The 22552-nt window shown below is 42.8% G+C and overlaps 1 protein-coding gene across 2 annotated transcripts in view; it reads right to left on the minus strand.

Annotated features, from left to right (window-relative positions):
* TMEM200A (transmembrane protein 200A) overlaps positions 1-22552 on the minus strand; it is a 226430-nt gene that overhangs the window by 126397 nt on the left and 77481 nt on the right. For both annotated transcript variants that reach the window (XR_011312392.1, XM_069726048.1), the window contains exon 3: positions 18823-18914. The gene's annotated coding sequence lies outside the window, so the exon portion shown is untranslated. The remainder of the gene's footprint in view (positions 1-18822; positions 18915-22552) is intronic.

Raw genomic sequence — 22552 nt, forward strand, 5'->3', positions numbered from 1 at the left:
ATATCCACCACAGAAAATACAAATCACCACATCTGACTAAAGACATGGAGGGTATATCTGCATCTCCAGAGACACAGCTAGGCTGCAAAAAATCCTTCACAGACAAAGCTGGACAAGACAAAACATGAAAATGCACTGAACTATAAGGCCCACAGCATGTGGACAGCAAAAACAAAGCCAGGACTTATCTTTGTTGAAAAGCACAGCAAACAGGAGAGACCAGTAAGAGATGTGAATCCTCCAAAAAACAATGGACAACTGGCACTGACTAAAGGCTCAAGCAGGACTAAATAGCTGAGTCCAAATTGCAAAAAGTGAACACACCTGATAAATGCTGCGATCCAAAGACAGCAGCACTACCACTCATAACCACCGGAGGGAGCCCAAGAGCAGAATTCACAACACAGGCAGGTGTTACAGCTTCTCAGAGAGAATAAGCTTTATGCAAAACTTGAGAAATGTGTATTTTCGGTTCAGGAGTTGCCTTTCTTGGGTTATATTGTGTCCGCTTCTGGGTTTAAAATGGATGCCACTAAGGTGCAAGCGGTGCTGCGTTGGGAACGGCCTGATAACCTAAAAGCGCTTCAGCGGTTCCTTGGGTTTTCTAACTACTATAGGAAATTTATCAAAGATTTTTCTACCATTGCCAAACCGCTTACTGACATGACGAAAAAGGGTACCAATTTCTCCATCTGGGCTGAGGCTGCTGTGCGCGCATTTGCATTTCTTACGAACAGTTTTGCTTCAGCCCCCATTCTGGTGCAGCCGGACGTATCGAAACCATTTACCGTGGAAGTCGATGCGTCTGAGTTTGGTGTGGGGGCGGTGCTGTCACAAGGCTCATCCTTGAGCGAGTTGCGTCCTTGCACCTATTTCTCCAAGAATTTGTCGCCCGCCGAACGTAACTACGATATCGGCAACAGGGAGTTGTTGGCTATCAAGTTGGCCTTTGATAAATGGTGACACTTTTTGGAGGGGTTGGTTCACCAGGTTACTGTTATTACGAACCATAAGAATTTGGTTTATTTGGAGTCTGCCAAGAGTCTGTCCTCCGTGCAGGCTCGCTGGGCATTGTTTTTCTCGCGGTTCAACTTTTTTGTTACTTACCGACCTGGGGCGATGCTTTGTCCAGGTATTTTCCGGGGGGAGAACCTCGGAAAGAACCCATACCCATCCTCCAAAAGGGTGTAGTGGTCTCGGCTCTCACAACCGAGGTTGAGGCTGAGATTGCCGAGGCTCAGGAGGAGGTACCACCTGAGCTTCCCATTAACAAATCGTTTGTATCGCTCCATCTTTGCCTAAAGGTATTGGCGGAGCATCATGATGCTGCCTTGGCTGGCCACCCAGGGGTTAGGGGTAGTTTGGAGTTGGTGTCACGTCGGTTTTGGTGGGCCAAAATCCGACAGGACGTGGTCTCGTACTTGTCAGCATGCACCACGTGCGCTAGGGCTAAGGCGCCCTGCTCCAGTCCTGCTGGCACACTAGTTCCTCTCGAGGTACCCAGTAGGCCGTGGACGGAGATCTCCATGGATTTTATCACAGACTTGCCCTCCTCAGCTGGGACCACGGTCATCTTGGTGATTGTTGATCGGTTCTCAAAGATGTCGCACTTTGTGTCCTTACCTTCATTGCCTAACGCTAAGACTCTGGCTCAGGTATTTGTGCAGGAGGTGGTCAGACTTCATGGGGTCCCGTCTGACATCGTGTCTGATAGGGTTTCTCAGTTTGTGGCAAAATTTTGGAAAGCATTTTGCTCATGGCTGGGGATCAAGTTGTCACATTCTTTTGCGTTTCATCCTCAGTCAAATGGTCAGACCGAGCGGATGAACCAAAATTTGGAGCAGTACTTACGCTGCTTTGTTTCTGAAAACCAGGAGGAGTGGTGGACGTTCCTTTCTTTGGCTGAGTTTGCCATAAATAATCACCACCAGGAATCTTCTGGGGAGTCTCCTTTTTTTGTGCTTACGGGCACCATCCTCAACTTTGTACTTTGAGTCAGGGGGGGCTCTTCCGGCATCCCGGAGGAGGACCAGTTAGGAGCACAACTGTCATTAGTCTGGAGGAGAGTGAAACAGTGCCTGTTGAGCGTGGGGGCAAAGTACAAACGTGTGGCTGACAGTAGACGTGTGCCAGGTCCGGACCTGAGTGTGGGTGACTGGGTGTGGTTGTCCACAAAAACATAAGACTCAAAATACCATCCCTTAAATTGGGTCCAAGGTTTATTGGTCCGTTTAGGGTCACTGCCATCATTAACCCGGTAGCCTGCCATTTGGAGCTCCCTACGGTATATAAGATTCACAATGTGTTCCACAGGTCTTTATTAAAAAAGGTGGTGGGTTCCGTGGACGCGGCGCCGATGCCACCTCCAGTTTTGGTGGATGGCAATTTAGAGTTTGAAGTTTCCAAGGTGGTTGACTCTCGAGTAGTGCGCCGCACTTTACAATACCTGGTGCACTGGCGGGGTTATGGGCCTGAGGAGAGGTCCTGGGTACCAGCCTCAGATATTCATGCGGACCGGCTGGTCAGTATGTTTCACCGTCGCCATCCGGACAAGCTGGGTCCTATAAGTCGTGAGGGCCCTGGGGTCCCTCGTAGAAGGCGGGGTACTGTCATGTCGGATGCTATTCACATTAGGGCATCCGACAGACAGCAGTAATTCTGCATTCATCCACTATGTGCTCATTGGCGCCGGCTAGAATTTATCTAGGTTGTCCGGGGTTAATCTACCTAGTACTCAGATTGGAGGCTGGGTCACGCCCACGGCCTTTAAATAGTTCTTCTGAACTTTGGGCGTCGCCGATTATAGCTTGTATCTTGTACCTGGTGATCTCGGTTCGGAGTGGTGGTCTTGGAGTGCTAATATCATATCTGGTGGTGTATGATCCTTTGTCATATTTCTCCTTCCTATTTGTGTTTTGTTTTGCCCTGTGCACAATATAGTGTTTTCCTGAGTGTGTTTGCGGCATGGTGCGTTTTTGGTTTTCCCTGTCTGTGCTTTCTGTAGGGGTTGGTGTGAGGAATTATCACTGGGTGGAAGGTGGAGGTTTCAGATTAGTACTGAAACAGGAGTTAGGTTCAGGTCTGGCGGCCCAGACAAGCACACCATTAGTGTAATCTCTGGGAGAGGGACAGACAGGGTTTCCCTAGTCTGAGGGATATCGCAGGGGCCCAGGTTATTAGCTTTGCCTACCTAGGCTCCCCGTGACACCAAGCATGACATCTGCATAAATGTGTGTTTTCCATGTGTAGTTGGGTCTTCATTGGGTATTCAAGGTTTCTCCAACAAAATTTATTGATAGGAAAATTCATTTCTTTTGAAATAGACCCTAGTCTGTATACTTGTGCATTGGACTGTGAGCCTTAGGGCTGTACAGTACAGTGAAGTGGAATATGCTTCACAGAAAAAGCTGGAAAAGTAAAGAATAATAAATCAATATGACAGGTTAATTATAACCTGTTGGTTACACTATCTAATTTTAATACTATGATAAATGTGTTCTGATTTAGTCACATTTCCATTACTATTTGCCATTTTTTAAGTGGAACCAACATTTTACATATTACTACTTCTAGACTGCATATACATTTAAAATGTTCGGGGGTTCTGCATATTACTCTGCAATGATGTTCAAAAACATCATTGCACTGTACGAAGTTTCACAATGTCCTGCAGGTGAAGGAGTTCGCAAATCTCTTTAATGACGTTATAGGGACATAATGTGTGAAATAAATATATATAAATATATAGCGGGTGAAAGAAATATTGAACAAGTCACCAATTTTCTTAGTAAATAAATCTCTAAAGGTGCTATTGACATAAATTTCTCACCAGATGTCAGTAAGAACCCATCCATTTCACACACAGAAAGAAATCAACCCATAGCTGTCCATAAATTAAGTTATTTGTAATAATGAGAACTAACACAGGCAAAAATATTGAACAAATGAAGAGAGAGATGTGCAGAAAGCCATGGAAAGTTATGACACTAGCTGAAATCTATCAGTAATTATCCTGCCACTTGGTGAAAAATAATATCAGCTGGTTTAACCGATAGCCTAAAAAAGATGTCTCATTACCAAGATGCCACAAAAGAAACATAATCATTGAGCTGTCTGAAGAACTTTGCAACCTTATTGTTCCAAAACATACCGATGGCACTGATTGCAGAAGAATTTCTAAACTACTGAAGGTTCTAGTGAGCATTGTTCAGAGCCATAATTCAGAAGTGGAATTAATGTATTATTTCACCAAAAAACGGCCATGACTAGGTGCTCCAAGCAGGATTTCAGGCATAGGAGTGAAAAAATGATCAAAAGAGTTGTCCAATAGCCAATGACCTCTTGTGGAGCGCCACAGAAAGACCTGGAATCAGCAAGTACAATTGTTTCAAAGAAAACTGTAAGTAATGCACTCAACCTCTATGGCATAAATGCACGTTCACCAAGCAAGACTTCATTGGGGAACAAAAAGCATGTGCAATCGCTTTTCAAGTTGACTCATCAACGTTTAGACAAACCTGTGAAATACTGGGGGAATATAGTCTGTCAGATGAGACCATAATTGAACTATTTGGATGCCTTAATACACACCATGGTTGGAGGAGACCAAAAGGAAATGCATATAACCCCCCAAAACCCATATCAACAGTCAAGTTTGGGGTGGGAACATCATGGTTTGGGACTGTTTTCAGCATACAACACTGGCAACCTTCATATATTTGAAGGAAAGCTGAATGGACAAATGTACTTAATAAAAATCTGTTGCCACCTATCAGGATGATGAGGGTGGTCATTTAAGCAAGATAATAACACCTTTAGAAATATGTTTACTTAGAAAATTGGTGTCATGTTCAATACTTATTTCACCCACTGTATATGACTAAATCAATAAATAATAAAATAAACATGGAAAAATAATTTTTTAAAGGGACACTGTCACCTGGATTTGGAGGGAACAATCATCAGCCATGGAGGCGGGGTTTTTGGGTTTTTGATTCACCCTTTCCTTACCCGCTGGCTGCATGCTGGCTGCAATATTGGATTGAAGTTCATTCTCTGTCCTCTGTAGTACATGCCTGCACAAGGCAATCTTTCCTTGCGCAGGCGTGTACTATGGAGGACAGAGAATGAACTTCAATCCAATATTGCAGCCAGCATGCAGCCAGCGGGTAAGGAAAGGGTGAATCAAAAATCCAAAAACCCCGCCTCCATGGCTGAAGATTGTTCCCTCCAAATCCAGGTGACAGTGTCCCTTTAAAAAGCCACTACCAATCAAAATCACTGTGCTAGCCCTGTCCCCATAAAAGCAACAAAAAACATGTGTCAAATATTCAAAAATAATTATTATGCAGCTGGGAACAAAAGTAAAAATTTATGTTATTGGTCCTTTTTAAGTCATAAAAATGATTTATAATATGTGAAAACAGACACATATTTCTAATGTTGGAAGAAAAAACAGTAAATGAAAATAAAAAAAAATTAGGTGCAGAAGAGGAAGGTATGGGAGCTGTCGACGTGATTCACAAATTTTGACCAAATGAGGCTGAGTCCAATTGATAAACAGAGGTTGGTGCCAATTCCGCTGATAAGCACAGCCATAACAAAGAGGAAAGAGGAATGAAGGCGGCACTCCAACCCAGTGAATCAAATATCAATAAACTTTATTTAAGGAATGTCAGCCATAATTAAACATGAAAAAACAGCTGACGCGCTCCAGGCACATTAAAGAGACTCTGTTACTAAAAAGTTAATCTACTGAAATATTATAAAACGAGGTAGTGATGAAGTAGATGACAATCACAATAACAGAGTAGAGAAAGGAAAAAAATATTCTTAGTTCAGGGACCAGTACTATGAAGTTTATAAAAGTCAATACAAGACACTTAACGGACAATCGGAATATGATATACAGTGCCTAGTGAAAGTATTCGGCCCCCTGGAACTTTTCAACCTTTTCCCACATATCATGCTTCAAACATAAAGATACCAAATGTACATTTTTGGTGAAGAATCAACAACAAGTGGAACACAATTGTGAAGTTGAATGAAATTTATTGGTTATTTTAAATTTTTGTACACACCTTGTTCATCTACTGAGGGATATTATTCCTACTTTATTGAAAAACTAAAAATTTTTGAGAGACAAAGGTGGTATCATGTACTGAATATGAGGTTGTCCTTTTTTAATCAATATCTGTGTTCTTCTTTAATTGATAAGTACAATCCCTTCATCTCTTTTTTTCTGCTTACTGTTTTCCCACATATAGTATTTTTAGGACTCATTAGGGCTAGTCTGGGACAGCCGCCGCTGAGTGGGGGTGCCAAATAAGCATTTCCAAGGGTGCCAACCTCCACTGTTAGGTAGGGATTAGTGATGAGCGAATATACTCGTTACTCGAGATTTCCCGTGCACGCTCGGGTGTCCTCCAAGTATTTTTTAGTGCTTGGAGATTTAGTTTTCAAAGCTGCAGCTGAATCATTTACATCTCTTAGCCAGCTTGATTACATGTGGGGATTCCCTAGCAACCAGGCAACCTGTTGTGAGTTCTGTTTTTGGGCTCCCTCTGGTGGTTACTGACGGTACTGGGTGATTTGTGTTCTGCTGTCTCTGGTGTCCACCTGTTCTATTAGAATTTGGGAGTTTCCTATTTAACCGGGCTTTCTTGTCATTTCCCCGCCGGCTATCAAGGTTATCAGAGTGTTTTGTTACCTCAGCTTCTGGCTTCAGTAATCTTCAGGACAAGCTAAGTTTTTGATTTTCTTGTTCCACATTTTGCTTTATTTTTGTCTTGTCCAGCTTGCATATAATTGTTTCTTTGCTGCTGGTTGCTCTAGCGGGCTGTAATTGCTCCTCATGTTCCATGAGTTGGAACATGAGTTCAAGTAATTACAGGATGGTTTTTTGAAGGGTTTTTTGCTGACCGCGCAGTTTACTTTTGTATCCTCTGCTATCTAGTTTTAGCGGGCCTCATTTTGCTGAATCTGTTTTCATACTGTGTATGTGCCTTCCTCTCATTTCACCGTCATTATATGTGGGGGGCTGCTATTTCTGTGGGGTATTTCTCTGGAGGCAAGAGAGGTCTGTGTTTCTTCTAATAGGGGAAGTTAGATCTTCGGCTGGTGCGAGACGTCTAGGATCAACGTAGGCACGTTCCCCGGCTACTGTTATTTGTGTGTTCAGGTTTAGGGTCGCGGTCAGCTCAGGTTCCATCACCCTAGAGCTCGTTGGTGCTTGTCCTTTTGTGATTCCCTGCCATTGGAATCATGACAGTTTAGCCGGCCCAAAATGTTTGGGCTGAAGTAGGAGGAAAAGTAGTCTGAGGAAGTTTTTTTTTTCTCCTCTGAGGTTGCTGCCTAGCCCTAATTGTAGCCTGGCTGATTTTTTTTTTTTTTTTTCCTCCTCTTAATCCTTGAATGGCTCTGACCTTAGCTGTTTATCATGGACGTCCAGAGTTTAGCTTCCAGCTTGAATAATCTTGCTGCTAAGGTTCAAAATATAAAATATTTTGTTGTACATGCTCCTATGTCTGAACCTAGAATTCCTATTCCAGAGTTCTTTGCTGGAGATAGATCTAGTTTTCTGAATTTTAGGAACAATTGCAAGCTGTTCCTTTCTTTGAAATCTCGCTCTTCTGGAGACCCTGCTCAGCAGGTTAAGATTATTATATCTTTCCTGCGGGGTGACCCTTAAAATTGGGCATTTGCATTGGCACCAGGGGATCCTGCGTTGCTTAATGTGGATGCGTTTTTTCTGGCATTGGGTTTGCTCTATGAGGAACCTAACCAAGAGATTCAGGCTGAAAAAGCTTTATTAGCTCTCTCTCAGGGGCAAGATGAAGCAGAAATATATTGTCAAAAATTTCGGAAATGGTCAGTGCTTACTCAGTGGAATGAGTGCGCCCTGGCTGCAAAGTTCAGAGATGGCCTTTCTGAGGCCATTAAAGATGTTATGGTGGGGTTCCCTGCGCCTACACGTCTGAATGAGTCTATGACTATGGCTATTCGTTTACGGGAGCGCAAACCTGTGCACCATTTGGCGGTGTCTGCTGAACAGGCACTTGAGACAATGCAATGTGATAGAGTTCAGTCTAGAAGTGAACGGCAAAACTATAGGCGGAAAAATGGGTTGTGCTTTTATTGTGGTGATTCAGCTCCTGGTATTGTATAATTTACATGATGTTCTAGTGCTTGGTCTGCCATGGTTACAAACTCATAATCCAGTCCTTGACTGGAAAACAATGTCTGTGTTAAGCTGGGGATGTCAGGGGGTTCATGATGATGCACCTCCGATTTCTATCGCTTCATCTACTCCTTCTGAGGTTCCTGTATTTTTGTCGGATTATCGGGATGTTTTTGAGGAGCCTAAGCTCAGTTCGCTTCCTCCTCACAGGGATTGCGATTGTGCTATAGATTTAATTCCTGGTAGTAAATTTCCTAAAGGTCGTTTGTTCAATCTGTCAGTGCCAGAGCATACTGCTATGCGGGATTATGTTAAGGAGTCCTTGGAAAAGGGACATATCCGTCCATCTTCGTCCCCTTTGGGAGCAGGTTTTTTTTTCGTGGCCAAGAAAGATGGGTCCTTGAGGCCTTGTATAGATTATCGTCTTTTGAATAAGATTACCGTAAAATATCAGTATCCTTTGCCTTTGTTGACTGATTTGTTTGCTCACATTAAGGGGGCTAAATGGTTCACTAAGATTGATCTCCGGGGTGCGTATAATCTTATACGAATAAAGCAAGGTGATGAGTGGAAAACCGCATTTAATACGCCTGAGGGCCATTTTGAGTATTTGGTAATGCCTTTCGGACTTTCTAATGCTCCTTCAGTCTTCCAGTCCTTTATGCACGATATTTTCCGTGAATATCTGGATAAATTTATGATTGTGTATTTGGATGATATTTTGTTTTTTTCTGATGACTGGGAGTCTCATGTTCAGCAGGTCAGGAAGGTGTTTCAGGTCCTGCGGGCTAATTCCTTGTTTGTAAAGGGCTCAAAGTGTCTCTTTGGAGTCCAGAAGATTTCTTTCTTGGGGTATATTTTTCCCCTTCTACTATTAAGATGGATCCCGTCAAGGTTCGGGCTATTTGTGACTGGACGCAGCCTGCATCTCTTAAGAGTTTGCAGAAGTTCTTGGGCTTTGCTAATTTCTATCGTCGTTTTATAACTAATTTTTCTAGTGTTGTTAAGCCTTTGACGGATTTGACTAAGAAGGGTGCTGATGTTGCTGATTGGTCTCCTGCGGCTGTGGAGGCCTTTCAGGAACTTAAACGCCGGTTTTCTTCTGCTCCTGTGTTGCGTCAGCCTGATGTTTCGCTTCCTTTCCAAGTTGAGGTTGATGCTTCCGAGATTGGAGCGGGGGCGGTTTTGTCACAGAGAAGCTCCGATTGCTCGGTGATGAAGCCATGTGCGGTCTTTTCTAGAAAATTTTCGCCCGCTGAGCGGAATTATGATGTGGGTAATCGGGAACTTTTGGCCATGAAGTGGGCATTTGAGGAGTGGCGTCATTGGCTGGAGGGTGCTAGACATCGTGTGGTGGTCTTGACTGATCACAAAAATCTGATTTACCTTGAGTCTGCCAGGCGTCTGAATCCTAGACAGGCTCGTTGGTCACTGTTTTTCTCTCGTTTCAATTTTGTGGTTTCATACCTGCCAGGTTCAAAGAATGTGAAGGCGGATGCTCTTTCTAGGAGTTTTGTGCCTGACTCCCCTGGAAATTCTGAGCCCACTGGTATCCTTAGGGATGGGGTGATTTTGTCGGCCGTCTTCCCAGACTTGCGACGTGCTTTGCAGGAGTTTCAGGCGGGTAAACCTGATCGTTGTCCGCCTGAGAGACTGTTTGTTCCGGAAAGCTGGACCAGTAGAGTCATCTCTGAGGTCCATTCTTCTGCGTTGGCAGGTCATCCTGGAATATTTGGTACTATCGACTTGGTGGCCAGGTCTTTTTGGTGGCCTTCCTTGTCGAGGGATGTGCGTTCTTTTGTGCAGTCTTGTGAGGTTTGTGCTCGGGCTAAGCCTTGCTGTTCTCGAGCCAGTGGATTGTTGTTACCTTTGCCTATCCCAAAGAGGCCTTGGACGCACATTTCCATGGACTTTATTTCGGATCTCCCTGTCTCTCAAAAAATGTCCGTCATCTGGGTTGTGTGTGACCGCTTTTCTAAAATGGTTCATCTTGTACCCTTGACTAAGTTGCCTTCCTCCTCTGAGTTGGTCCCTCTGTTTTTCCAGAACGTGGTTCGTTTGCATGGGATTCCGGAGAACATCGTTTCTGACAGGGGATCCCAGTTTGTGTCTAGATTTTGGCGGACGTTCTGTGCTAAAATGGGCATTGATTTGTCCTTTTCGTCTGCATTCCACCCTCAGACGAATGGCCAGATGGAGCGAACTAATCAGACCTTGGAAACTTATTTGAGGTGTTTTGTTTCTGCTGATCAGGATGACTGGGTTACCTTTTTGCCGCTGGCCGAGTTTGCCCTTAATAATCGGGCTAGTTCTGCTACCTTGGTTTCTCCTTTCTTTTGTAATTCGGGGTTTCATCCTCGTTTTTCCTCTGGTCAGGTGGAGCCTTCTGATTGTCCTGGAGTGGACATGGTGGTGGATAGGTTGCATCAGATTTGGAGTCATGTGGTGGACAATTTGAAGTTGTCCCAGGAGAAGGCTCAGCAGTTTGCTAATCGCCGTCGCCGCGTGGGTCCTCGACTTCGTGTTGGGGACTTGGTGTGGTTGTCTTCTCGTTTTGTTCCTATGAAGGTCTCTTCTCCTAAGTTCAAGCCTCGGTTCATCGGTCCTTATAGGATCTTGGAAATTCTTAACCCTGTGTCGTTTTGTTTGGGTCACCCGGCATCGTTTGCTATTCATAATGTGTTCCATCGGTCGTTGTTGCGGAGGTATGAGGTACCTGTTGTTCCTTCGCTTGAGCCTCCTGCTCCGGTGCTGGTGGAGGGAGAATTGGAGTATGTTGTGGAGAAGATCTTGGATTCTCGTGTTTCCAGACGGAAACTCCAATATTTGGTCAAGTGGAAGGGTTATGGTCAGGAGGATAATTCTTGGGTGGTTGCCTCTGATGTTCATGCTGATGATTTGGTCCGCGCTTTTCATAGGGCTCATCCTGGTCGCCCTGGTGGTTCTCGTGAGGGTTCGGTGACCCCTCCTCAAGGGGGGGGGGTACTGTTGTGAGTTCTGTTTTTGGGCTCCCTCTGGTGGTTACTGATGGTACTGGGTGATTTGTGTTCTGCTGTCTCTGGTGTCCACCTGTTCTATTAGGATTTGGGAGTTTCCTATTTAACCGGGCTTTCTTGTCATTTCCCCGCCGGCTATCAAGGTTATCAGAGTGTTTTGTTACCTCAGCTTCTGGCTTCAGTAATCTTCAGGACAAGCTAAGTTTTTGATTTTCTTGTTCCACGTTTTGCTTTATTTTTGTCTTGTCCAGCTTGCATATAATTGTTTCTTTGCTGCTGGTTGCTCTAGCGGGCTGTAATTGCTCCTCATGTTCCATGAGTTGGAACATGAGTTCAAGTAATTACACGATGGTTTTTTGAAGGGTTTTTTGCTGACCGTGCAGTTTACTTTTGTATCCTCTGCTATTTAGTTTTAGCGGGCCTCATTTTGCTGAATCTGTTTTCATACTGTGTATGTGCCTTCCTCTCATTTCACCGTCATTATATGTGGGGGGCTGCTATTTCTGTGGGGTATTTCTCTGGCGGCAAGAGAGGTCTGTGTTTCTTCTAATAGGGGAAGTTAGATCTTCGGCTGGTGCGAGACGTCTAGGATCAACGTAGGCACGTTCCCCGGCTACTGTTATTTGTGTGTTCAGGTTTAGGGTCGCGGTCAGCTCAGGTTCCATCACCCTAGAGCTCGTTGGTGCTTGTCCTTTTGTGATTCCCTGCCATTGGAATCATGACAGCAACCCCCACATGTACTTATGCTGGCTAACAGATGTAAATCATTTAGCTGGGGCGATGAAAACTAAATCTCCGAGCACTAAAAAATACTCTGAGGACACTCGAGCGTTCTCGGGAAATTTCGAGCAACGAGTTTAGTCGCTCATCACTTGTAGGGATAGCAGGCAAGCATAGGGATTTGACAGGTTATGATTATAACCTATAGAACATAGGTTCTATGCACTGGGAAAGGTGTTTTTAACAAGTGTCTATTAAAATATTGTTATATGCACTGGGAAAGGTGTTTTTAACAAGTGTCTATTAAAATATTGTGTTTTTATATGGGAACATATGTTTCACATTTTAAGGTTTTTTCCCTGGTCCTTAAGACCTTTTGTTTTTGGCTTTTGCAGACTCCAACAGGTTTTCTTCAAGAATGGTGCTGTATTTAACTCCATCCATCTTCCCATCAATTTTAACCATCTTCCCTGTCCCTGCTGAAAAAAAAGCAGGCCCAAAACAAGATGCTGCCACCACCATGTTTGACAGTGGGGATAGTGTGTTCAGGTTGATGAGCTTTGTTGCCTTTACACTAAACATATCGTTTGGCATTGTTGCCAAAAAGTTCGATTTTGGTATAATCTGACCAGAGCTTCTTCTTCCACATGTTTGGTGTGTCTCCCAGATGGCTTGTTGCAAACTTTAAATGACACTTTTTATGGATATCTTTGAGAAATGGTTTTCTTCTTGTCACTCTTCCATAAAGGCCAGATTTGTGCAGTGTACGACTGATTGTAGTCCTATGGACAGACTGTCCCACCTCAGCTGCAGATCTCTGCAGTTCATTCAGAGTGATCATGGGCCTCTTGGCTGCATCTCTGATCAGTCTTCTCCTTGTTTGAGATGAAAGTTTACTATAGAGGGACAGCCGAGTCTTGGCAGATTTGCAGTGGTATGATGCGCCTTCCATTTCAATGTGATCGCTTGCACAGTGCTCCTTGAGATGTTAAAAGTTTTGGAAATCATTTCGTATCCAAATCCAGTTTAAAACTTCTCCACAACAGTATCACGGACCTGCCTGTTGTGTTCCTTGGTCTTCATGATGCTCTCTGTGCTTCAAACAGAACCCTGAGACTATCACATAGCAGGTGCATTTATACGGACACTTGATTACACACCTGTGGATTACATTTATCATCATTATGCATTTAGGACAACATTGGATCATTCAGAGATCCACAATGAACTTCTGGAGTGAGTTTGCTGCACTGAAAGTAAAGAGGCCGAATAATATTGCACGCCCCACTTTTCAGTTTTTGAATTTCCACAAAAATTTAAAATAACCAATAAATTTTGTTCAATTTCACAATTGTGTTCCACTTGTTGTTGATTATTCACCAAAAATTTTCATTTGGTATTTTTATGTTTGAAGCATGATATGTGGGAAAAGGTTGAAAAGTTCCAGGAGGCCGAATACTTTTGCAAGGCACTGTATATATTTATATGTATAGTGACAAAGTCACTGGCAAAGTCCTGGAGGGGAGATCCATTTCACTCAGGCGATTAGCTTCAGTGAATTTTGGTCTGGGGTTTAAATAGTCAGCGTCCTGGGGCATTCAGTGTTCAGTGTGTCTGGAGAGGCTAATTCCAGAGAAGTCTTCGTGTTTGTGCTAACCTGAACCGTGTGTTTGCCAAACCCTGTTACCACAAGAACTGTGCTTTTTGTTACCACTTTGTTTTGTGTTACTATTTTTGCCCAAAGGGCCGTGTTTATTTTTACTTCACCATGGTTTATGCCATACATGTAATAAACCAGTGAAGATCTTAAAGAGATAGTGTTCCTGTGTTTACCTCCGCGTACAGCTGTGAGCCGATCTACCACAATATACATACCATGTATTTATACAGTATATTCACAAACTGATGTTTTGTTTTTGAGGGGGGCATATACCATATATGTATATATTCTGTATATGTACTTACTTATGCTATGCATTTGAGCAGGTCATACTGTATATTTTTGTTGACTCTAGCTGGTCCACTGTGACCCAGACATCTGAACAAGCTAGTAAAGGATGGGAAGTCCCATATCCAAAAATTGACCTGCGGATCAAAGCAAACTTTTTGTGCAAATGAAGAAAATCCAGGTCCACAAACCATGAATATTTTATTCACGCAAAGTGCTCAAAAAACATACAGTCAGCAGCACAGCTTACATGATATGTGGCATCAATGTGTTTCAAGTGACTATACACCCTAAACACATCAAAATCCTCAATAGACTACCTCAAAAGCTGCAATCTGAAAGTTTTACAATGGCCCTCACAGTCCCTGCGCATCATTGAAAATTTGTAGCTAGACCTCAAAATAGCAGTGCAAGCATGATGTCCTCCCTCTCTCTTTTGTCTGTAGAATGTAAGCTCTTATAGTCAGAGGAGACCTCTCTTTCTTTCTCCTGTTGTATGCAAGCTCTTATGGTTAGTGGGATCCTCTCTCTCTCACCTCAAAAGTGTAAGCTCTTATGGTCAACATGGTTTCCTCTCTAGATCTCCTCCACCACATGTGTATTTCAAAGCAATTACAAGTTTTAAAGTATTGAGCTTCGCGCAAATTGATTTGGTCGCTAATTACTTTTTTTTTTTTGGGGGGGGGGAATTTGATGAAGTTGGCAAATTTGTATTTTAGAATATTTACCCATTTCTAAATAGAAGTCATTTGTTGAACTTACTACTTTGCTGGCACTACATCTTAGTAGAGATTAACAAATAATTTGATGGGAATACAATTTGTTTAAGCTTTTTAGGAACTTGCTGAACTTAGTATGTACATGCATACATAGATATATCATTATCATAATACTAATAATATAACATTATCAGCCTGTAAAGGTATTGATACCCTTGAACTGTTCTAAATTTTTTTTAACATAATACCTGCAGACTTAAATATATGATATACCAACATAGTGTAACAAGTATCTGTGAGGTGAAAAAAACATGATGTATGATTTTCTAATTTAAAAAAAAATGTATAGATCTGAAAATTGTGATATGCATTGGTATGCAGCCCCTTGTAGTCTGATACCCCTAAATAAAATCCTTAGTAATCAATTGCCTCCAGTAGTCACTTAAATAGTGAATTGAATCCACCTGTGTGTACATTATTCTCCGTATAATTACAGCTGTTCGGTGAAGGCTTCAGAGGTTAGTTTGAGAACATTAGGGATCAAACAGCATCATGATAACCAAGGAACACACCAGTTACATCAGGGATAAAGTTGTGGAGAAGATAAAGCAAGATTAGGTTATAAAAAATTGCCCAGACTCTGAACATCTCACTGAGCAGTGTCCCATCCATCATCCAAAAATGGAAGTATGGGACGAATGAAAACAAACATATCAAGATATGGCTGTCCATCTAAATGAGTGTTCCCCAAGTTTGGTCCTCAAGAGCCACCAACAGGTCGTGTTTTCCGTATTTCCTTAGTATGGCCCAGGGGATGGAATTATTGCCTAATACTAAGGCAATCCTGAAAAAATGACCAGTTGGTGGCTCTTGAGGACCGAACTTGGGGAACACTGATCTATACTGACATCCCAAGCAAAGAGAGCACTAATTAGTGAACCAGCCTAGAGGCCTGTGGTCACTCTGGGGGATCTGCAGAGATCCACAGCTCAGGTGGGACAATCTGTCCATGGGACAACTATTAGGGTATGTGCAGATGCAGCGCCCCAAGGTCCTGGTTGTTGCAGCAATGCCATTATTCCACCAGGGGGAGTGATGTTACATCTAAAGGCAATAAAGGAGATCTCTTTACCAGTTATCACAAACCACACAACACCTTTCACACTCCAGTCCACCAGGGGGAGCTATGCTCCTATTTAGTAGGGCACTCTTCACATTTAGGTAAAATTGGTGGTCTGGATAGGAAGTTAGCCAGAAGCGAGCTGGGCTTCATCCTGTGAGCTGCTATCTGGGTTCCGCTCAAGTAGTGGGTCCCTGACAGGGGTGGGATCCTGTCAGAGGCCTAGACAGAAGGCCACAGAGCAGCGTTGGCCCGACGTGCAGCAGCATCCTAAGAAAGAGACATTGAAGGAGAATTGCGTTGCAGAGAGTGAGAAACAAAGTCATAGCTAAAGGAGAGGAAACCAGAAGGAGTTCTGCCCTGCAAAAGGCTGCCTCCTTCTGAGGCATAGGATCCGGTAGCCGGAACACCAAGGGAGTCATCGTCTCCCAGCCTGGCTCCAGAGACTGGCAGGACAGCTACTTCCATATTAGTTGCCCGACCTTTATCCAAGAGGCACGTGGCAACTATGGGAGGCCGGGGTATCTAAGAGTTCCTGTAAAAAGCCTCAAGCCATCAGTCATATGGGTTGTTCCTATCCATCTGGGGAACAGAGAGAAAGACATAACATCTAGAACACCAACATCAGTTGTGAGGACCTTATGAGAAGCTTAGCAGTAAGGTACTACAACATCCAGGCGCTAAAGGAAGGCTACTGATTTCCACCTGGATAAGAGGACTCTGGATTTGCCTTCAGACCGGCCGGACTCTGCCAGCACTGTGATCCGGTGCTCTGGACTGTGGACGCTGAAGCCTTCAGTAAAGGTAAAGAGACTGCAACCTTGTGTCCTCATTCTTCACTGCGCCTTACACTATCCACCACCTACACTCTGGGAAGCCCTGGGGACATATTTCACCTGTGGGAAGGTATACCAACTAGCTGCCATAACATCACCCCAGCAGACCCCTAAGCAGCGTCGGTCACCCTGACCGAATACCACAGGTGGCATCACGAACATTATCCCTTTAAAGACCTTTCCCCCTTTATGCAACGGATGCCCCTAGGGCCACGGACCGGGTCAGCCACCGTGACATCCCCCTTGAGAACCGAAGGGCCTGGCTCCGAGTACCCCACTGCCCTACTGGGGGCACTCCACACACATTGCAGATTTGCCTCTGAATTTTTTTGTGCGGATTCTGCATCTCTTGGCAGAAAACGCAGGTGCGGATTTGATGCGTTTTTTATGCGGATTTTGTGCAGATTTACTGCGGATTTTGTGTGGATTTCATGCCTTTTTACCCCTGCGGATTTCTATAATGGAATGGGTACAAAAAACGCTGCAGATTTGCACAAATAAATGACATGTTACTTCTTTTAGTCCGCAGCGTTTCCGCACGGAATTTTCTGCACCATTAGCACAACATTTTTTTTCCATTGATATAAATTGTACTGTAAATCACTTGAGGATCTGCAGTGTTTCTGCACCGCAAAAAACGCTGCGGATCCGCAGGAAATCCGCAATGTGTGCACATAGCTTTACTAGTTGTATACTCCACACATCTGGCCTTTATGGAAAAGTGGCAAGGCGAAAGCCATTTTTGAAAGCAAACCATAAGAAGTCCTGTTTGCAGTTTTCAAAAAGTCATTTAGGGGACACAGCTAAAATGTGGAAGAAAGTACTCTGGTCAAATGAGACCCAAGTAGAATTTTTTGAGCAAAATGCAAAAAGCTATGTGTGGTATAAAACTATCATGTATGGAGCTAAACATAGGCTAATCTTGGAGGAAAACCTTTTAGAGGCTGTAAAAGACTTGAGACTGAGGTTCAGGTTAATCTTCCAGTGGGACAACAATCCTAAACATACTGCCACAGCTAAAATGGAATGGTTAAGATCAAAGCAAATTCATGCGTGTGAATGGCCAAGTCACAGTCCAGACCTAAATCCTACTGAGAATCTGGTGCAAAACGTAAAGATTGATGTTCACAGATGTACTGCATCCAATCTCACTGCTGAGCTAGAGCTTGTCTGCAAAGTAGAATGGCCAAAAATTTCTGCCAGTAAATGTGCAAAGCTGGTAGAGACATACCCCAAAAGAATTGCTGCAGTAATTAATTTTCAGACTTATATTTTTTAAATAATTAAAAAAATCAGGTATTACTTCCTTTACACTTCATAAATACTTTCTACTTTGTGTTGGTATATCACATAAAATCCCAATAAAATACATTTAAGTTTGTGGGAATGACGCGAAAAAATGTGGAAAAATTCAAAAGGTATGAATACTTTTTCAAGGCACTGTACATCTACATATACATCAAACTATGGTCATAACACTAAATATTTGTAATAGATTTTCTCATAGATTGTTTGATTTTAAAATTGCTATATTGATTTTTAGGTCAATATGCATCACGGCATCACTCTAACTATTCCCTGTTCTCTTTTCCTATACTGTCCTCACAATCTGGTCCCGTTTATAACCTGTTTCCATATCCTCCATTGACTCAATAGCAATTTGTATCTGCTCTTATACAGATACTGGCTGGTGACTGGTTCATGCAGCGCTAGTTGAATGCCCTTCTTCTTTTTTATATTGATGGCTGGACCTTACACGACATACACTTGATTTTCACGTTTAGTGTTACCCTTATTTCCTCGTAGATTGTAAGCTTGAGATCAGCAGGCCCTCACTTCTCTTGGTATGTGTTGAAGTATGTGTTACTTTGTAATGTCTTTATTGTCTGTACATGTCCCCTCTGAATTGGAAAGTGTTGCGGAATATGTTGGAACTCTAGATAAAAAAAAATATTATTAATATCAGAGCTTGGGGTCACATAGATGCCAAATTTTAGAAATGACAAAAGTTTTTAAAGTCAGTCAACTACCCTAAAAAGAAATGTCTCGGGTGTTTAGCAATAGCGTATGGTGATATAGTGCATAGTCAGACGGTACTTTAAATATGAGAATGATGATTTTATACAGTGTTTTAAGTGAAAGAAGCACATTCTTGGCTCTGTTAATAGATTTTGAAGAATTTATAGATTTGAGCAATATCTCAGCCGGCCTTTGGTCTGCAAGGCTACATAATTAAATAGAGTGCATCCGGGAGGTTTTAGCAATAGAATGACAATACCTGTGTATCTACAATATGGTACCCACCTCATGTTCTAATGTAGAAACGAACAAGGACTACATCTTAGATGTCACCGTGTCTTCCACCATATGTCATTTCTGAAGCAGTAAAACATTTGCTAAAATAGAAGAAAGGAATAGTGAGTCATTCCCATCTACTAACTAATGAAAAACAACAATGACAAAAGAACATTCTGTTTTATTTGACACTACAGAAGGTTTTAACTCCTATTTGGCCACGTTTAAATGAAAATCATTCTGAGTTTGAAATAAAATATTTAAAGGTGATGTCTGCTTAAAGGAAACCTGTCAGCAGGATTGTGCACAGTAACCTACAAACAGTGTCAGGTTGGTGCCATTATACTGATTAAAATGATACCTGGGTTGTTGATGGTTCATCTTGTGGTTGTTGTTTAATCTTTATTTTCAGTTGTCAGTTAATGATAAGTTCATGCTTTAGGGCGGCCTGTGGGGGTGGGGTTCATGTGGTGCCCTGATTAGCTGTTCATCTGTTGAGGCTTCTGACAAGTCACTGACCCCTCATTGACCTGCCCCCTAGTTTACATAATGAACATATGTACATACTGCAAAAAAAAAATCCTTCTGCAAGCAGACGACAGCCGTGACACCTACGCTGCAGCATAATCACATGTGCTTGATGTTTTCCTGAGAGGTATAAGGAAAAAAAGCATTTTAAAATGGCACCTGCGCAGTAGCAGTTATTGGTGTATGTAGAGATGATTTGATAGCTGCTACTGCGCAGGCGGCGCCATCTTTCTACAGAAAAGAAGAAGTTCCTCTTCCAAGGCTGACACCTGCGCAATAGCAGCTCTCTGCGATCTCCGCTGGTGACACCATCTTGGAGAAGGAATTTCTTCTCTAGAAACATGGCGCTGCAGCGCCTGCGCAATAGCAGCTCTCGGCGATCTCCGCCGGTGACACCATCTTGGAGAAGGAATTTCTTCTCTAGAAAGATGGCGCTGCAGCGCCTGCGCAGTAGCAGCTATCTGGTAACAGTTATCTGCTACTGCCTAGGCAAGGCTTGTGTCATTGTTAAACGGATTATTATTATTTTTTAGGAATATCAGGTGAACAGAAAAGAAACCAACTTTAAACACAGTACACATGTCGCTGGCAGAAGGGTTTTTTTTCCCCTAAGATATATATATTATATTCATTAGGTAAAGCAAGGGGTCAGTGACCTGTCAGCAGGGCCGGTTTTAGACAAAGTGGGGCCCTAGGCAAAAGTTTAAAGTGGGGCCCCAAATGCTAACATTGTAAAATCACACAAACATTTAGGTTACATTACATGACAGGATGCGGATACAATTGGTGGAGGGGCCTGGAGCCAGAGCTCACACTGTGGCCCCTAGATTTAGGGGCCTAAACACTGCAGATAACACAGTGATAACTCTGAGTACAGAAAATGTAGTAGATGTCACCTGCAGTCCTATGTAACACCACAGATAGCCATAGCGTTTCAGAGTAAGACTATGTTCACATGCAACATTTTTTTCAGTAGCCAAAACCTTTTCTATTGGCAGTAAAAATGTTGCGTTGAAAGCACTTGTTTTTCAGCTTGTTTTGTGGTGTTCTTCGCACTTTTTTCAGCTTTTTTTTTTGGAGTGAGGATGTTTGCATTGTCTACAGTATGTTTAAGGCCACGTTTACATGTTGAGTATTTGGTCAGTATTTCACATCAGTATGTATAAGTCAAAATCAGGAGGGTGAGAAATCCGGAAGGTGACGGGTTTCTCATTGTTCCACTGCTGAAAAATGCCGCTGCAATATCTGCAGTTTTTTATTCTTTCATTGCTTTCTATGGGTGAAAAGACACTGAAAGAAGTGACACGCTGTAGATTTAAAAAGCGCTACAGTTCTGAATTCAGTCAGAAAAAAAACAAGCGCAAGCAGGAGATTTCGGAAAACTATGTTTTGCTGGCACTTTGAAAGGCAGCTTTTCGCCATGTTCATATGCAAAACTTTTGCAGCTTTTTCTTCTGCAAATAAGAAGTTTACAGCATTTTACAGCACAAGCAAAAACTAAGATTTTCAGAAATCTCCTGCACACCCATTTATTTTCTCCTGACTGAATTTCACAACTGCAGCATTTTTTAAATCTGCAGCATGTCACTTCTTTCAGCAATTTTTTTCACCGTAGAAAGCAATGAAAAAGTTTAAAAAATGCTACAAATGTTGCAACGTTGTTTTTCGCTGCGTTTTTGGTGAATAAAACAAACTTTATTAAACATGTACTGTAGACAAAATGCATACTGTAAAAAAAACAAACAGCAAAAGCTCTATGGGTATGTGTCCACAATCAGTAAACGCTGCGGGCTGGCTGCTGTGTACTTGTGCAGCGTCTAACCAGCAGCGGCCAGATGTTACAGTATATTGGATGGGATTTCAAGAAATTCCATCTCTACTATGCATGCACTGACACCCGCACCTCACCCGCAGAAACGAACATGCAGCGCATCTCTCCAGACCGCAGCATGTCAATTTATCTTGCGTAGATGCAAGTCTCCGCAAGAGAAATCTCACCCGTGCAATGTATAGGACCCGGTGATTCCATACGGTTCAATCACCTGCGTTCAAAAGCCGGCAGCACTTTGGACGCAGCACATGTCCACTGCATCCAAATTTCCGTCTGCACATACCCTAAAAAATGGGTGTTTTGAAATCAGTGTTTTTACTGCCATGAGAGCAGGCTTCGGCTGCAAAAAAAATGCACCAAAAATGCTGATTCATATGCACACCTGTACTATATGGGTATGGTTTACCCTTATTATTTCACATGAGAATTCATTTATTTCTATATAATGAATACCCTGATTCAGCAAACAATACTCCTGTCTTGTGTCATCCGGACAGTAGTGACAGGAAGTCGCCTTGTCAGATTACAAGCAGTGATTTAGTGACTGTCATCAGAGCCCATGCTGATCCCTGCTGTATGTGACTGTGAAACCTGATCCTATAGCAATCACCACAGAGCTCCGGGACCACAGTCAAGGGGGGTTGGGAGAGACACTCTGGAACTACAGAGCAATGCACAGCATTATTCACTGCTGTACACCCTTTGGGCACTTCATGAAAGGGCTGAAGATGCAGGGGGCCCCCTTTGTAGGTGGAGGCCACAGGCGTCTGCCTGTTCTGCCTGCCCCAAACGCTGGCCCTGCCGTCAGAAGCCATACTGATAAATACTTAATCAGAGAACCATATGAAGACCCCCACAGGCCGCCCCTGTAGCATGAGAATATCATTAACTCAGAACTGAAAATAAAGATTAAACAACAACCACAAGACGGATTTCATCAACCAAGGTATCATTGTAATCAGTATAACGACACCGACCTGACAGTGTCTGTAGGTTACTGTGAACAATCCTGCTGACAGGATCCCTTTAATCTTTCATTACAGAAATGTGTTGGGGGTATGATTTTGTTGCACTAATATATAAGCATTGCATGTTTTTCTTCATTTTCCTATTGCAGGTTCTTCTTCTCTTTTCAGTGTAGCCTTCCCCCTATTTGCAAAATGGCAGTTGATGGAAGGACAAATAACCAGATCTGTCCATCATGCTACCACAATTAAAAAAACAACTTTACCATGTGCAGTATTTTTTAATTAGAAAAGGCTGATGGACAGGTCTGTAAAACATATATTAGTAAGTTTAACAAAATCATGCTTCCAACATACTTGTGAAAATACAGATAAAATAGACAGCACCTTTTCATCTGAGTTAATATGTGGTCTT

The sequence above is a fragment of the Ranitomeya imitator genome, chromosome 5, assembly GCF_032444005.1.
Source record: "Ranitomeya imitator isolate aRanImi1 chromosome 5, aRanImi1.pri, whole genome shotgun sequence".
Lineage (NCBI taxonomy): Eukaryota > Metazoa > Chordata > Amphibia > Anura > Dendrobatidae > Ranitomeya > Ranitomeya imitator.